The sequence below is a fragment of the Pseudoliparis swirei genome, chromosome 16, assembly GCF_029220125.1.
Source record: "Pseudoliparis swirei isolate HS2019 ecotype Mariana Trench chromosome 16, NWPU_hadal_v1, whole genome shotgun sequence".
NCBI classification, from domain to species: Eukaryota; Metazoa; Chordata; class Actinopteri; order Perciformes; family Liparidae; genus Pseudoliparis; species Pseudoliparis swirei.
The window spans coordinates 21819859-21838442 of record NC_079403.1 but is presented as its reverse complement, the minus strand read 5'-3'; the positions used below and the strand labels follow the sequence as shown (position 1 = coordinate 21838442).

Genomic DNA, 18584 nt, shown 5'->3' with positions numbered 1-18584 from the left:
ATGGAGTTAAACGTTGGAACCCGGTGAAGAAAAGAACACAGGAGACAACATTTGAGAACGGATCACATGAGAGGGTGATGGGTGAGGTGAGGAAAGAGAGAGAGAGAGAGAGAGAGCAAGTGTGACAAAAGACAGCTGTGATTTAAGAGGGTGGGCGAAGAGGAGGAGAGGAAGCAGGATGACATATGGGGAAGGAGGGGAGGAGAAAGTAGAATACACAGAAGTAAATAAAAAAATAAGTGGTCAGGATTTCGGTTCTCGTAAATTGCATTCGCTTGTTTTTTCTGAATTTATCGGTCAACCATTAGCTCCACAGGAAAGAGCATAACGGCAAATTAACAAGTGCTCAAGTCGACGAAATATGCCGAGCTCAGTATCCAGCTGCAATGTCGTCTAAGTGGAAGAAAACAACATCGCCGGTGTAATGAGGTGGAACGCGCAGGGGTCACAAATAGACGCCTCACTTCAGCAGTCGTACAATGGCACATTGAAAAGTCAGCACATCGGGGGCCACATGTTTTCAAAAAGACAAAAAAAAGAGACAAAAAGTTTACCGAGGTTTTTTTTTTTCATCTCGCGGAAGACAAATTGCCACCAGATGTGTTCTGGAGATATGGACCTCGTTCAGGAGAAATCCAGAGCCGTTTTCCATGACGGTGACAGCTAAGCCCACGCAAACATCTGTCTGCGGAGAATTCACTGCAGGAGAAGCATAATGACGATGGCCCCGTTAGATATTACCGTAGATCAGCATCCTGAGTGTCAAAAACTGGAAGCTCCATCATTCCACCGGCCATCTCGAGCTGTGGACGCTCGCTTTTACCAGATGGCACCGAGTTATAGCCTCGTGATGGACAGAGTTCTCTACATTCTTAATCAGAGCCGTGGACTGGAGACCTTAAGATTTGTGTCTTCGACTTATGTAGGCGGGTCTCGACTAACATGAGACTTGTCTTGAACAAGTCTCGTGTTTGAACAGTCCAAGACAGACTAGACTTAAAATGCACTCTGACTGACGGAGTTTCATGAACAGCTGCTTTAAGGACAGGTCGAGTCTGGGTTGGGATTGCCTCCACATGGCTCTCACCTGTTTGAGTGACAATCAGTCGAGATTCAAGATGTTGACGCTTGAGACATGAGACTTCCTCTGGTGTGACACATGAGACATGAGACTTCCTCTGGCGTGACACTTGAGACATGAGACTTCCTCTGGCGTGACACTTGAGACATGAGACTTCCTCTGGCGTGACACTTGAGACATGAGACTTCCTCTGGCGTGACACTTGAGACATGAGACTTCCTCTGGCGTGACACATGAGACATGAGACTTCCTCTGGCGTGACACTTGAGACATGAGACTTCCTCTGGCGTGATGCTTGAGACATGAGACTTCCTCTGGCGTGACACTTGAGACATGAGACTTCCTCTGGCGTGACACTTGAGACATGAGACTTCCTCTGGCGTGAGACATGAGACTTCCTCTGGCGTGACACTTGAGACATGAGACTTCCTCTGGCGTGACACATGAGACATGAGACTTCCTCTGGCGTGACACTTGAGACTTCCTCTGGCGTGACACTTGACTTCAGAGATCCTCTGGCGTGACACATGAGACATGAGACTTCCTCTGGCGTGACACTTGAGACATGAGACTTCCTCTGGCGTGACACTTGAGACATGAGACTTCCTCTGGCGTGACACATGAGACATGAGACTTCCTCTGGCGTGACACTTGAGACATGAGACTTCCTCTGGCGTGACACTTGAGACATGAGACTTCCTCTGGCGTGACACTTGAGACATGAGACTTCCTCTGGCGTGACACTTGAGACATGAGACTTCCTCTGGCGTGACACTTGAGACATGAGACTTCCTCTGGCGTGACACATGAGACTTCCTCTGGCGTGACACTTGAGACATGAGACTTCCTCTGGCGTGACACATGAGACATCCTCTGGCGTGACACATGAGACTTCCTCTGGCGTGACACTTGAGACATGAGACTTCCTCTGGCGTGACACATGAGACATGAGACTTCCTCTGGCGTGACACTTGAGACATGAGACTTCCTCTGGCGTGACACTTGAGACATGAGACTTCCTCTGGCGTGACACATGAGACATGAGACTTCCTCTGGCGTGACACTTGAGACATGAGACTTCCTCTGGCGTGAGACATGAGACTTCCTCTGGCGTGACACTTGAGACATGAGACTTCCTCTGGCGTGACACATGAGACATGAGACTTCCTCTGGCGTGACACTTGAGACACATGAGACTTCCTCTGGCGTGACACATGAGACATGAGACTTCCTCTGGCGTGACACTTGAGACATGAGACTTCCTCTGGCGTGACACATGAGACATGAGACTTCCTCTGGCGTGACACTTGAGACATGAGACTTCCTCTGGCGTGACACTTGAGACATGAGACTTCCTCTGGCGTGACACTTGAGACATGAGACTTCCTCTGGCGTGATGAGACATGAGACTTCCTCTGGCGTGACACATGAGACATCCTCTGGCGTGACACATGAGACATGAGACTTCCTCTGGCGTGACACTTGAGACATGAGACTTCCTCTGGCGTGACACATGAGACATGAGACTTCCTCTGGCGTGACACTTGAGACATGAGACTTCCTCTGGCGTGACACTTGAGACATGAGACTTCCTCTGGCGTGACACTTGAGACATGAGACTTCCTCTGGCGTGACACATGAGACATGAGACTTCCTCTGGCGTGACACTTGAGACATGTGACTTCCTCTGGCGTGAGACATGAGACTTCCTCTGGCGTGACACTTGAGACATGAGACTTCCTCTGGCGTGACACATGAGACATGAGACTTCCTCTGGCGTGACACTTGAGACTTCCTCTGGCGTGACACTTGACTTCAGAGATCCTCTGGCGTGACACATGAGACATGAGACTTCCTCTGGCGTGATGAGACATGAGACTTCCTCTGGCGTGACACATGAGACATCCTCTGGCGTGACACATGAGACTTCCTCTGGCGTGACACTTGACATGAGACTTCCTCTGGCGTGACACTTGAGACATGAGACTTCCTCTGGCGTGACACATGAGACATGAGACTTCCTCTGGCGTGACACTTGAGACATGAGACTTCCTCTGGCGTGACACTTGAGACATGAGACTTCCTCTGGCGTGACACATGAGACATGAGACTTCCTCTGGCGTGACACTTGACACATGAGACATCCTCTGGCGTGACACATGAGACTTCCTCTGGCGTGACACATGAGACATGAGACTTCCTCTGGCGTGACACTTGACACATGAGACATCCTCTGGCGTGACACATGAGACATCCTCTGGCGTGACACATGAGACATGAGACTTCCTCTGGCGTGACACATGAGACATGAGACTTCCTCTGGCGTGACACATGAGACATGAGACTTCCTCTGGCGTGACACTTGAGACATGAGACTTCCTCTGGCGTGACACTTGACTTAAGACTTCCTCTGGCGTGACACTTGACTTAAGACTTCCTCTGGCGTGACACTTGACTTAAGACTTCCTCTGGCGTGACACTTGAGACTTCCTCTGGCATGACACTTGACTTAAGACACGGCGTGACACTTGAGACATGAGACTTCCTCTGGCGTGACACATGAGACATGAGACTTCCTCTGGCGTGACACTTGAGACATGAGACTTCCTCTGGCGTGACACTTGAGACATGAGACTTCCTCTGGCGTGACACTTGACACATGAGACATCCTCTGGCGTGACACATGAGACTGGACTTTAAGGTCTTGAACTTAACTTGAGATGTACTTTGACGGACATGAGACATGAGACTGATCCATTTGACGTGTCCGTCTCATTACCAATACCTCACATGAATCGACTGAAACACGTGGGGAAACTAAAACAAGTAATCCTCAAAAGGCAAGGCCCATTGACAGGTGTGTAAATGTGTAAAAGTAGAAATGTATTTGCCAATTAGTTATTGGAACTTTCAGCCCTCCAGGAAAGGGAACAAGTCCGATCGCAGCAGCTTGTTCTGTATTCATTTTATCTTAGTTTTATAAAAAAAGGACGGTCAGCAGCTCTTCGAGGCCAACAGTAAAAACACACTGAATTCCCTCTTCCAACATCGGTTTGAAAAAGAAGAAAATAAGGATACTAATGTTTTCAAATTGTGCAAACATTTGCTCCACCTTTGTGATGAGTAACATTCGTCGGAGCCGACCTCACATCTGGAGAAGTGTGCCGTTCAGTGGGGAGAGTGGTGATAACCCTGATTAGTTCCAGTGTTGATGAAGCTTCCAGGGGAGAGTTGAATAGAGATGGAAATCAGGGATCAGCTACGGATGATTATCCAGCCACTCCAGATCAAAGATGTTCCCTTCGTCTCCTCACGGAGGATAAAGAAAAAGATCATTCCACTCTGCGTTATGAAACTACCTGCGTGTGTTCTGAAAAGAGCAGCGGGGGACGCCATTAAAACGGGAGGCAGCGTGGATATGTGCGGATAGATGAACGTGTGAATATCATTTTTAGGGCTGCAACTAACGATTATTTTGATAATCGATTAATCGGTTGATTATTCTATCGATTAATCGGATTTAAAAAATAACTTTAATTTTCAACCCTTTATTCAAAACAGGGTCCGTACGGTCATGGAAAACCTGGAAAAGTCATGGAGTTTTTAAATGGCTATTAGCAGGCCTATAAAAGTAATTGAAAAAAATAAAATCCCAAAATATTTGGAAAAGTAATGCAAATGTGTTTTATTCACATTTTAATTTACACGGTATATATACGGTATGCTTTGGAATTCTCATTGTTAGTTTAAATACTACATCTTCTCACTTTGTCACGTATAGACAGAGTTTTCACAAAATGTTTAATCATGGAAATTTGGTTTAGTCATGGAAAGGTCCTGGAGATCCACTGGTCAGCATGTGGATTAACCTGTTCACTGGTCACCATGGTGATGAACCCGTCAGAAACAGACTGACAGCTTTCCTCTCCTGAGCAGTGGTCCCCATGTGGACCGGCCCCCTGAACAATATCAGAGACGCGTTACGATTTATTATTTTTTTCACCTGACGTGTCGCGTCTCGGCCAATCAGCGTTCAGATGTCGACAGCGTTTGGGAAGTTAGGTTAGCTTGAATGTTAGTCCGCTACATCCGCTGCCGTCACGCTGCACGGTGTAGCGATGCTAACAAAGTACCGTCGTTAAAACGATGTGATTTAGCATATTTTTAGTCTCGATACTTCATTAAAGAGCGATCAGGCGCCGCGCTGCTCCGCTCCGTTAAATGTCTGCGCGCGCAGCGCACAGCGAGTGACGTCGTGGCTTATCTCCGTTGCCTTTCTCCGTGGAAAAATATTTTCCGCTATCCGCCACGGAATAAATAACCATGTTTTCTACATTATACTCTTGTGGAAATGCCACACACGTCGTGACATGTAGCGCCCTGGTGTCTGGGGTCATAACGTCACCCGGAGGCGCACACAGCTCCGTGAATGTCTCCGACTACGTGAATGACTTCCGCATCCAGCGCCACGTGAGCAGAAGCAGCCAATTAGATTCATCAACAGAGGAGCAGCTCAGCGCTGATTGGCTCTCCTGGCAGCGTTCCGTCTCTCACTCCGCTCTGGTTTCTCCTGCGCCGCTCTGCGCTCAACTCAACTTTGTTTATACTCCGTGATTTATTGAGCGCCGTAATAATCGCTCGACACAACGAATCGATAATGAAATTCGTTGCCAACTATTTTAATAATCGATTTTTATCGATTTTATCGATTCGTTGTTGCAGCCCTAATCATTTTTATACGAGGCAACACAAATTAACCCACGGAGATGATTTATAAAAAACAAAGTCTTAGGGAAATGGTTATTTGGCAACGCATGGAGCTAATGCAATGAATTAATCAATAAAGTGCCATGAGTTTATGAGAAAAATGCAAGAAATTACAGAATAATGGGCGAATGAGAACTCAGAGTTAACCATCTGTTATCTGTTTCTGGAGCAAGGTGTCCGTGCGGCTACAGTCCGTGTGTGTGTGTGGGGGGGGGGGGGGGGGATGCCGTGAACATGCCTCCACGCATATGACTAATATCTGTGTCATTTCTTCAAACTCGTCGAGTTGGCGCAAAGAAATTGGCCTTCATTTGAGAATTATGTCCATAGGTTTCCACTAATTAGGAAGCCTTTGAACATGAAATACCTCTTCCTCTTTAAGGTACAATATTATAACAAATATAACTAGAACGGGCACTCGGTAGAGCGCATACCTTCGCATATCAGAAGATTGGACATTGAATTATGAACATGTTGGCATTAGTTGCATGCCAATTGGATAGAAATTGACCGCGCTATGGTAAAAAGAAGATGTTGACCTTTTCATGACCTTGACATTGACCTTTGACCCAATCAATCCCAACATCTAATCAAATGGTCCCCGGATAATAACCAATCATCCTACCAAAATTCATGCGATTCGGTTTAATACTTTTTGAGTTATGTGAGTAACACGCATACAAATAAATAAATACACGGCGATCAAAACATAACCTTCCGCATTTTCAATGCGAAGGTAACAATAAAGAATACGTCGTTGTTATATTTTCTCAAACTTTTCTACCCCGACAGTATTATACGAGACGGATCATCTGTGAAAACGTCAGCTTCCAGTGCCTCCTCTAATGGCATTTACCGAAGAAAATCAACCAATCGGAGCCGAGGAGCTTCTCATGCAGCGCTCAGTCAAAGTTCACGAACATCGTGAAATCCGATCAAAGCAGATGTTTTCAGAAAGGTATTTTAGTTACCGATTAACTGTAAAGTGAGAACGTCGTTGTGGTTGTTTTCAACATGACCGTCGGGTCACAAACTTCCTCATTTTACAGCTAAACGCCAATTGAATGTCAACACCGGCCAATGATTGACAGCTGCGTTAAGACAGCTTCTTGCTCCGATTGGTTGGTTTTTCTTTGGGTGCAGTGGAATCGTCCAAATGCCAAGAGAAGTAAAAACAGGCGTATCATCAGTCACGTCCTGGTGTCAGCGACCGTTTGAGAAAAGAACTTATCAAAAGACACAAACTCTAGCTTTGAGATTTTTCAGATTTTACATTTAAAAAAAGATTTTACAAGAAACTACCAATATCCGGAGGAAAACAAGACAAGATGGACTGGCGTTCAAAAGAAAATCAAAACTGTTTTGATTTTCCCGACATCCAGGGTTTGTCATTGTTTGACAATCACGAGCAAGCAGAGATATTTTAATCTGTGCGATTTGCCACAGCTCGGAACAACGCTGCCTCTCCCGTCGGCTCGTGACTGGAGTGATGATGATGGTGATGATGAATCATATGGTTGGAATCATCTGATCCCACTGTCTTTCACAACGCCTCACTTTACATAGTCCAACGACTTCTTCAGGTGTGACCAGTGCAAAGGCTCTTCAATGTATTTTCAAGCAAACTACTGGCAAGTAAAGTGTGTATGTGCACTACCGTTCAAAAGTTTGGGATCACCCAGACAATTTCGTGTCTTCCATGAAAAATCACACTTTTATTCATCAAATGAATATAAAATATAGTCAAGACATTGACAAGGTTAGAAATAATGATTAATATTTGAAGTATTAATTTTGTTCTTCAAACTTCAAGCTCAAAGGAAGGCCAGTTGTATAGCTTATATCACCAGCATAACTGTTTTCAGCTGTGCTAACATAATTGCACAAGGGTTTTCTAATCAGACATTAGTCTTCTAAGGCGATTAGCAAACACAATGTACCATTAGAACACTGGAGTGATAGTTGATGGAAATGGGCCTCTATACACCTATGGAGATATTTCAGTAGAAACCAGACGTTTCCACCTAGAATAGTCATTTACCACATTAACAATGTAGAGAGTGTATTTCTGATTAATTTAATGTTATCTTTATTGAAAAAACAGTGCTTTTCTAAGTGATCCCAAACTTTTGAACGGTAGTGTATATATATATATATATAAACTTAACTTGCCAGTAGTTTATATATATATATATATATATAGTTATTAGTATGAGAGTAAGACAACACTGGAATTATACAGGGACAATAATGTGGTTATATTGTTGGATTCAAATGTGTCTATGCATTTGTGAAACTATATGTCTGTAGGTCACTTACGAACAGATGATCATAAGAACAGGAACAATAACTGCAAACAAATAAGGTATGCTGAAAAAGCGGTCTAATGAGGCGATAAATAACCTTTCACATGTTCTCTTTCTCCTCGTCTTACTACCTACCACATGAGCATATGCAGAAATGCAGTTCACCCATTGGCTGCCGGGCCTTTCCTTCATCACTGGAGGTTTCAAGAGGAACAGACTGGAGGTGTGAAGGTGTTTCCTCTGCTTCTCTCGCACTCTCGCTACCGTGGAGATAAAAATAGCGAAGCGAGAAGAGAACCCTGCTAATTGAAGACCTTCACTCACAGCGAGGCAGCCCGGATCCTACCATCAAACTGCATCGGGGTTCCACCAGCATTGGGGTTAAAGGAAAATAGGAATATGCTCGAGTACTGCGATATTGAGTCTTGCGATATAAAGTTTGGGGATATTGTATCGATTCTTAAAAAACACATTAATTCTCTTTCATCGATGGCAATCGGTGTCGACATTTGTAGAAGACACAAAGTAGTGCTTTGAGTTTGGTTATTTCAGCGACAGATAAATGCAAATGCAGATCTCGCTGTGCTGAAAAGTAAATAAGTAAATTATTGCTGTGCATATGGAGTGTTTTTTACAAGCTGACAGGTTTTCTAAATTCCGATTTTCTAAAAATCAACACATCCTCTTTCAGTGGTGTGATGTATCGCACTGTGTGTCAGATCTCATCTGCTTAAACCAAAAGAAACCCAAACACCTTTATTGGTATTTTGGACAATCATCAGAAGTAATCAGAATATATCATGCATTTAAGACAATGTAACATATACATATATATACACACATATATATATATATGTTTATATATATATATACATACATATATATATATATACACACACACATATATATATATAAATACACATATATATACATGTGTATATATATACATATATATATACACACACACACATATATAGATACACACATATATATATATATATACATACATTTGTAAAAAGCAGTCAAGTGACATCAAATCCATTGTCAGAAGTAAAACTGACAAAATAATCTCTACCCTTGTAAAGAGAATTAACCTTTTTTTCTTTTTTTTAAGTGCTCCGGTATTTATGACCAGCATGTATTTTTGGCCCGACACCGACTGTCACCTGGAGGCTCCGCCTCTGTCCGAGAGCTAATTTATTTCCAGAACTAGTTAAATGTTAAAAGGAGTTAGTTCGGCGTAAAACTTTAAATCCACTGACCTCATTGAGTCGAGACCCGCACACGACAGATTGAAACGTTCCAGCACGACACGGCATCACACAAGTGTGTTAATACCCGTAAAATAAGAAAGGGCCATTATTCACTGAGGGTGTTATAGTTAAATGAGCATACATTTGACCCTTTGTGGTTTAAATCTCAGTTCAGATGGATGAAGAACATGTTTATTCACCTGAAGCCACCGATGCCGACACACTAGAGCCATAAAGACTCGTAAGTAAGTTGGCGAAAACCTCGGGATGGCCTAATAAATAAATGTCACGCGGTGAATTGATCTCTGCATATAAAGAGGTGACCATCCAACCGCAGCATACAAATCCCCGTGACGGGTCGTAGATAAAGTCCAATCTCAGGGCGGGAAAAGAAAAGAAGCATTTCTGTAGACAACGGGGAGGGTAGCCTACTTGTATTTGAAGTAAAAAAGAACTACCCACATTCAGTATGAAATAGATCTTTGTGAATCTGAATGGGTGATTGCTAGTCAAATGTGTCAAGTGTATGAAGGAAGAGACCTTACAGTTACAATCTGCCTGAGATGAAGGAGTCCGTTCCTGTTCCCTGAGAACAGCCTTTACTTCCTGTTGTCCACTGCTGCTTTCAACTTGTAGCTAACATTGGAAAACAACAGCAAGAGTACCTCAGATTTTTTAAATGATCCAACATAAAAAACAAATGTGTTGGGCCTTCATCATGTCAGAACAAAGGGAGTTGGCCCTATATGGCAAATACATCTCCTGATTTGAGTTTATCCACACCACCGAGACGATAATGATCGGCGCTACTTCTGAGCCGTCCCTCGCCATTCGAAACCAAATAGTTCTCTATTTGCTGGAACAAAACCAAAGACGGAGGATCATCAGCGATAGAAGGATGACTTCTCGGCCTCGCCGTCTTTCTACTCAAATCAACATCGCCGGGTCGTAAGGATGAAAACTCACGCGACGTCGGCCGAATTCACGTTGCCATACGGCAGATTCTGTAACAGTTTAGCTCCACACCTTCCTTTTTGTAGTAGTTGTTTTCATCCTGTCACTAACTATCCTGTCATTCCAGATCCTGCTTCCCATCTCGTCAGTCCAACTCCCTTCACCTGCCTCTGATCACCTCGTTAGTCCCTCATTCCCTTCACCTGGCTCTCACGCCCTTCTCACCTGCAGCCCATCCCCTCATTAGTCCCTCACTATTTAGCTCCCTCACTTCCACTTGTCCTCTGCCAGATTGTTTTGTGTTTCCAGCTCAAGCCCTCACTTGTTACTTGAGTCAAGAGATTTCGTATTCTGTTCTGAATCATGTTCTAAGTAAAGAGAATTATTGGCAGTGCTGTCTCCGCAGTCGTGCTTTTCGGTTCACCCTTAATCCCATCGTGACAGATTCATGGAACGACTAAAGGTCCGAATCCCAAATGGAATACACTCCAAAAGAACCACATTGACCGCTACCATCTCACATTAAGAGGCTCGTGTTCTAGTATGTTTTTGAATTTTCTTGGTTTTGTTCGAAGTTTAACGTGTGTTTGGGTCATGATACGGACCGCCGAGTTCCGTGAGCGCTGTGCAACACGACTGTTGTGTTTCAATGCTGTTTTAAGAGTGTTAGTCCATGCTGTTGTAAGGTTAGTAACTATAGGGTGACCAGATGTCCTCTTTTCCCCGGACAAGTCCTCTTTTTGAGACCTAAAAAATGCGTCCGGCAGGGATTCCAAAAACGTCCGGGATTTTGCTTCGTCGGATATTTGTGTTTCTCTGGGTCTTTCACAAACTATTATTTACCCCTTACAAGTGTTGGAAATGGTATCTCCCTTACGGTCCACCTTCTTGCGCGAGCTCTGACTGTAGAGAGAACATTGGTCAAAGAATCATTGGTCGACCGATCTCAGGGTTGCCAGATACACGAAAATTATCCTTCAAATACGACCATTTTGAGCCTTTGGTACGATACTTCACCATTTCCAATCTGGAAACACTGAGCACCTTGCCGCCTCCACTAGTTGCATTGGTGTTTATGCAGCATTCTATACACTACTACTACCCCCCCCCCCCCCCCCCTCGAGACGAAGTGTCCTTCACAAACTCAAATCTGGTCACCCTAAGTAACTATAACTGTATTAGTTCAAAGGTCCCGGGCCTTTAACGGCCGATTGCTGCCAGTCGAATTTCTGTGTGATAAAGTCTCAGCTGCGGTATTTTCCTGTGACGGAGAGGTTTTCCCTCGCATCGAGTGTTTATCCTTTTCCTTATCGTTTGAACTAACCCACACGCATAACTCACACACCTATATATGTTGTGCTTTGGTTCTGATATATCTGTGGTCTGATCTAGAGGGTTCAAGCTACACAACATTGGTATGACAATGCTTATAAATACTTCTGTCAACCAGCCAGGTGAAGCTCAGTTTACGCTGCGCTGCTCTTTCGACACGAGTCTCCAAACAAACGGTGCTCCTGTACCAACTGACCCGGCTTTATTGCCTTAGCAACAGGAAGTGCTCGAACGTTTTCTTCCACTTTTCCGACTGCTGTCATTTCACTCATGAGTGAGCGCAAAAAACATAATAGTGGTGGAAAGTATATATTTTTTTTTACCCGTTTGGATTGAATGTTTTTGTCACTTCCCACTTCCTGTCAAGTGCCAATATTATTGTTTTGAGATGACTTGTCGCCGTTTAAATACTCTTAACTACAATACACGTCAATTTTGTAATAATGGTGGTCCATGATAGCGTTTGCGACCCGATGCTTCAATCCAAGGTGATGTGTGTAAATCTCTTCCAACAGATTTACAAATTTAATTCTCACATACATATATGAACTTAACACTGTCTTACAGCTGGGGTTGGTTATGTTGCAAAACCAGCGAGAGTGTACAAGATTTTTGGGGATTATATCCAAATGCAAAATCCAGCCGGGAGTTGCTAACATTTTTCCAATGAAAATAGAGAACAGCACTCGCTTTAAGTCACTAAATATAGAGATAAAGTGACCCATCAGGTCTCCTTTCAAAGCCACACCCCCAAAATGATCAATCAACACGGTTATTGTTTCTCACAACTGTGAAGCCAGCAGCTTGTTGAAGACGCACAGCGAGTCCACGCTGGCAGGCGGTTCTGCGCTGTCGGGATTTTCAGATCGTCAGATTAAGGAAAGAGAATCCAAAAAGAAAAGAATTCATACGTATCCCAACATTACATTTATATTAATAATAAATAATAAGTAGGCGGAGCTTAGGGGTGATATTGGCAATGTTGTAGAGCAGGTCCAAGCGGACGTGTATGGCAAATTTCAAGTCAATCCGTCATTGGCGAAAAAAATCGTGGATATGAAACACTATAGGGGGCGCTAGAGACATTTCATTATAAACAAATACGAAAACTTAAAAAATCACACATTTTTCACCAGTCTGGATATGAGGGTGAAATTTTATTTCGTTGCGGTATGAGGTGTGCGGCCAGTCGACGTTTCCGTGGAGAGAAGAATAATAAAAAACTCCTTGAAAAACAATAGGTTCCTCTACGACGAAGTCGTCACGAGGACCCTAATAATAATAACGAAACCTTGACTTTTGGTTCCCCACGGTACATGAACACCAGTCTCCTGGGTGAAAGTCCTAAATCTGACCACATTGATCCAAACCTATAGCTCCACAAAAAAAGATCTAAACCGACTTCCCATTGGAATTATTTCTGTAATTTGAATTTCCGGCAGGAGTTCACATGTACACAGCCACGAGAGGCATTTTATCACAAGAACAAACAAAAAATAGATAGAATCTGACATTAAATATGGTATAATGTCAGCAAAGTTTGAATTGCATCATTGAAAGTACACATCGCCACCCCACAAACACACACACACACACACACACCACCCCACGAGCTAGATGACTAGCCTCTAAAGCAATTAGCTGCTACGTTTCTCCACAAGTACTTTGCATGACGGTTCCAACAAACTGCATCAGCTCACATTAGCATCAGACACCAATTGCATCCCTCATATGAATATCGCTGAAAGCAAGCGGCAACTCAAGAGTCAACGTAGCCATCGAGGAGGTCCGTGTCCTTCTACACGCTCGTCAGAAAGTTCCCGTCTCACTCCGGCACATCGACCGGGTCTCATTAAGCACCCTTCCCAAGCTCCTTGCTTGGCAACTAACTAGGGGAGCCAGTGGTGTTGCAGGATCCGGACCACCTCAAGATCATCTCCGCCACACTACGGTCGACAAGCCGTTAGGAACTTTCGGGACACGGGGTATTGACATGTTTCACTTTCAATGTGCCTACGGGATGTGTGTCTGTGTGTGAGTGATTCCTGTGTATTGCTGGATGTCACACAAAGTGCGGTGTGGAGCTCAGAGGCAGCAGGATAGCACTGTCCATCTGTCACACAGCCCTGTGTCTACAGTCCCTCTCTATCTCACCTCTAATCCATCTTCTATCGCCCTGCCGACCGTCTCCTCGCCACCCATCTATTCATCAGCCCTTCTTTCAATGACTCTCTCTGTCCCCCGTCACTGTCTCTTCTTCTTCCCTCTGATGTCACAAATCCAGATATGAGGTCCTCTGATAAGCGCGCACAGCCTCGGACACTGCGGCCTTGTTTGGCGGAGGAGTGATCGGAGGGATGAGAGGGAGGGCCGAGGGAGAGGAAGAAAGGGGGCGATGGGTATTTTCCGAAGGCAGCAGGAGGATGTAAGACGCGGAAACAAAAGGAGGGACATCTAGGTTAAAAAACAAACATGCATGAATGCCTCTGAAAAGGCCCGTGTGTTGTGTCGCCGGCTTGCCTCGTCCCCGTGACTCGGAGCCAGCCGTGCCCATCAGGGCACTACTGTTGAGTTTATTTATGTTCTCCGCTCTCTTTCTTAGCGGATAACACATTCTGACTGCTAATATTCATATGGAGGTGGGGGGGGGTGAGTGGCACGTTCTCAGACCATGAACCTGGCGCTGTCCCAGAAATGCGTGTCCCGTCACAAAAGCAGACTTGTCCTGTACGCTTGACTCTCCTCCAGTCACGTCTGGCATGGATTTTAAGTGGCAGTGTGACAACAACAACAAAAAGCACTTTGTTTTCCCTTGGAACAAAAACATCATGAAACTCCCTTGGTACGTCGAGGGAGCCGTTTCCTTGGTGCTTTTATGTGTTTAGATTGACGTGGGGACGAGAGTCAGCATGGCCTTCATTTAAAAATTTAAATATGAACGAGAGGTGAAATAGAGGTTAAAATCACTGCACCGCAAATGTGGTACTTTGGGGAAAGCAAATTATTATGTTCTTGCATTAGAAGCTGTAGTAGCAGATTTTTCTGATAGAGATGGAGTTTTTAAATACACCCCCGAGGTGGAAGATGCATCAGTAAAAGGCAGAAATGTATTGGATATATCAAAAGATAACAGAACAATACACAGTGACACTTTCAGACAATTTTTTTATATAATTTGACCTAAAATACATTAAGTATCACTCAATCTGATTATATATTTATACACATCTGGACTGCTTTAAAAAAAGATTCTAAACCAAAATATTTCCATTAATTTCTTAAAGCTTTTTGATGGTCTGTAAATATTGGCATCAGCCTTATAAATCCACCACAGTCCACTCTTACGGTTTGCTTTTTTCACATTAAAACGAAAGCATACATGCATCCAAACCGCAACATCGATCACAAAAAGCTTAAACAAGAGCTGAATAAGCTGTTTGTGTATTATTTTTTGTACCAGTCTTCTAAAAGTCATCTCCTCACCTGTTGAAACACCCTTCATCATGAGAACGTGCTCTCAGCTCTGTCCCTTTGCAAGGAAAGCCACATTATGCTGCGAGAAATTCTGCACACAAGCTAATTAATTAGAATCAAACCCTTATCTGCCAGCCAGGTCTTACGTGTTTTGTCAGCGCCCCAAATAGTTGAACTCCATCATTCCCAGAATGAAGAAAAACACAACAACAACACCATTGTTGTGAAAGTTTCTCAAACAGCAAACCTAGCCCACCTGACTCATCTTCATCATTTTCCGTGTGCACGTGCAGCACAGGCAACACTAATTGGGACCTTGGTGAGTCTCGCAGCAGGAGGGGAGCCGAGGGAGGCTCCTTGCACCAAAAGGGGGACAGTGAATGAATGACAAGCCCATCCTGTGGCCAATGAGTGCTGGCCCCTCAGTGGGTGAGACCAGGCTGAAAGTGCGCCACAGCAGTTGGCTCGGAGCATTCTTCTGCAAAGACATCCGCCGCGTGCCTGTGGTCTCGCGCGCGCGCGCCACCGAGGCGTTGCTTGGGCACATTCGGCAGGTTAATCATGATATTCGGGAAACGCAAGACAGAAGGATACAAAATGTCTTACTTTTTTTTATTCTTTCTTGTTTAACTCCAGCTATGTTCCAACTCATTGATCAGCCTGTTAGGGCAATAGTAAAGTAATACGAATAACGTATATAGTCCACATGTGACAAACTCCCGACACGTCATGTAAAAGTCAAACACAATACATAAATAAATGTTGCATTCAAATGCAGCCGTGCTTTTCTCCGAAAACCTCCAGGCTGCTTTGAAAAAAAGGCACCCTATGAGTTGACAGCTGGTATTTCACCCCAAGAAGCTCGTCACCTGCGGGAGACACGAAGACACCGCGCGGTTGGACCGAGAGGAAAACCTCAGAAACGGGGTCCGAGGAAGACTTTTTTTTTTTTAGTTGAAATGTAACGTTTTACGGACATTAAATTCTGCTGGGCGTGTTTTAATGTATGCCGATTTAATGAGTGGCGCTTGTTCGTTCAAAAAGAAGAAGAAAAAGAAACGTCTGAAATTACGCCCAAAGCACGTATTTCAACCCGAGCGAGTGAGCAGAGATTTGTTAAAAATCACATGTTTTGAAAAAAACCAAGTTCTGCAACAGTGTCCCGGCGAACGACGCCGTCTTTGCGGGCTTGAACCGTGAAGCGCGAGACGAGCGACTGTCCCCTCCGCGCCGCGACTCCCAGACAACGGACTGGTTGAGTCGGTGTTGTAGGTTGAAAAATGTAGTGCTGGATAAACGCAGCCCACATTATGAAAGGCGGGGGCAACCGAACCGAATACATCTCCGGAAAATGTAGCTAATAACTTGGTGTCGGTGTTCCCTAAAAACGCCCAAGAACAGTGACCAAAAGCGGCTCGGAGCTCAAAACCCAACGCAGAACGAGCTGTGCTGAAGCCATGCCGTGTACAGTAAACTGGAAGATGAGTACTGGTGTCAGTGAGAGGTCAATTAGAGTCAATATCATTCATTTAAATAAATAAAAAGAGAATTTACCTTGAGTAAGTTACCAGTCAGTCCCTTTGATGCATCGCGTCAGTGGCCAGAGCTTGGTGCGTTCACGGGGCATTCGCCAATCCCAAAGCCTGTGGATAACTCCGAGGATAAGTCCACACAACGCCTTGTGAGAAACGATATTTAGGTTTTTCAGTGAGCAAAACGACCGCAAGAAGAAAACTCGGAGAGGAGTTCTGAAGGTCCGTTAGATCCCAGTGCGTAAAACGGTTTGAGAAAATCCCAAATGTATTCACCCACAGCTATCTTCTTACATTGTTCCAAAACGCCACGTCCTCCGCTCCTCTTTTCATTTATAAAAGGGAAACTCCTTTTTTTGGGTATTTTTCGCAATAATTGCTGTGTTTGTTAAACCCAAAAAAATGTAAGATTCTTCTCTTTTTTTTCAATAAAAAGTTATTCTCCAAATCGTCCGTCTTCCAGGTGACGCGAGTCTTCCAGGTGAACGCAAAGGGTTTAACAGAGCGACTAAATCGGAGAGTGCTCGCGCGCGTCTCGGGCACCGCGGTCCCCAGCTCCCGGCTCTGGAGCGTCCTTGTCTGTCTGTGTGTCCGCGCGCAGCAACAGCCGGATTCCTTATTTGGAAGCCCGGGGCTCGCTGCTGTCAAGAGAGTCGAGTTGTAGCAAAAAGACTTCCAGCTAAATCTTTCAAAATAAAAAAAAACCTAATTGGGGGAGAGTCTTCTCGCTGGAGAAGCTCTTGATTAAAGCAGCACTAAACGTTAAATCAACCTTAAATCACGTTTATTAAAACAACACATTTTAAAATATTTTAAACAAATGGTTTAGATATATATACATATGTCCACATAATATATATATATAATCTACATGTTTTATTTTATTTATTTATGTATATTTATTTATGTATTGCTTTTAAAAGAAAAGCAATTTCATTATTATTTTTAAAAGCCTGTCACACTCATTCAAAGCATTTTTATAACCAACATTCACTGGGATCGACACAGTGAATCCAGCTCATTTGCGAGGGTGGCTGAAGGTTAAAAGTCATTCTGTTTGTATTTTATTAAACGTGTGAAAGTAATCTCTTGTGCGGTCCAACCTTTGTGTCTTTTGTATGTGACATTCTGAAAAAAACAATGAAACAACATTCAATAAATAGAGGCTTCCTCCCCTGGGACTGCTTTTATTTTGAAGGCAGAATCGTGCACGTTTCCTGCTAGAGTCTACCTTTACTGTGGCCAAAACGGTGGGGCTTCCTCTCTTCACCCATCAGCCCCCTCTTCTGGAGTCAACCCGCTTCAATTGGATGTCGTGTCAGGTCCGTGGCACCACACAGAGGACACGGAAAGAATAAATAGTCCCAACACAGGGTTGTTTTCAGGAAATATAGTGAAGTCAGTGAGGCAACAGTCTCTGTGGTGAACACAAAAAAAAATTCTCAAACTTGTCAAACTCATATCCTAACCAGAAGAAGAGGTCGGGGTGTTTCTGCAGGGCCACGGATAAAGAGCCCTGAGGTCATGTGGTCACAACCCACAAAGTACATGCACAATATACATGTTGAGTTGTGAATGCTGCTTGTTGTCTTTTTTCATTTAAGTAATACATATGTAGAAATGACTAACCTCCGACTGAGGGGCCCTGGGCCACGATGAGGCTCCCCTACTTTCTGTACATTGTGATTGCATCCAGTTGCCTTCAAGCATCCAGAGCACACAGCACACACATTTCTTACAGAGACCCAGAACTTAACCACTACTCCAGTCCTTGAATGTGAACTGGCCCCAGGTTTGCTGTGTCTCAGTTTGTGGTATATTGATCAAACTTGGATTCTTCTAGAAATATGCATTATAAGCATATAAGCAGAAATATAGATGTATT

The 18584-nt window shown here is 44.0% G+C and overlaps 1 protein-coding gene across 6 annotated transcripts in view; it reads right to left on the bottom strand.

Annotated features, from left to right (window-relative positions):
• The window catches only part of adgrb1a (adhesion G protein-coupled receptor B1a), a 164242-nt gene extending 147020 nt beyond the window's left edge, over window positions 1–17222 (bottom strand). For all 6 annotated transcript variants that reach the window (XM_056434458.1, XM_056434456.1, XM_056434457.1 and 3 more), the window contains exon 1: window positions 16722–17222. The gene's annotated coding sequence lies outside the window, so the exon portion shown is untranslated. The remainder of the gene's footprint in view (window positions 1–16721) is intronic.
• Window positions 17223–18584: the final 1362 nt, after the last annotated feature.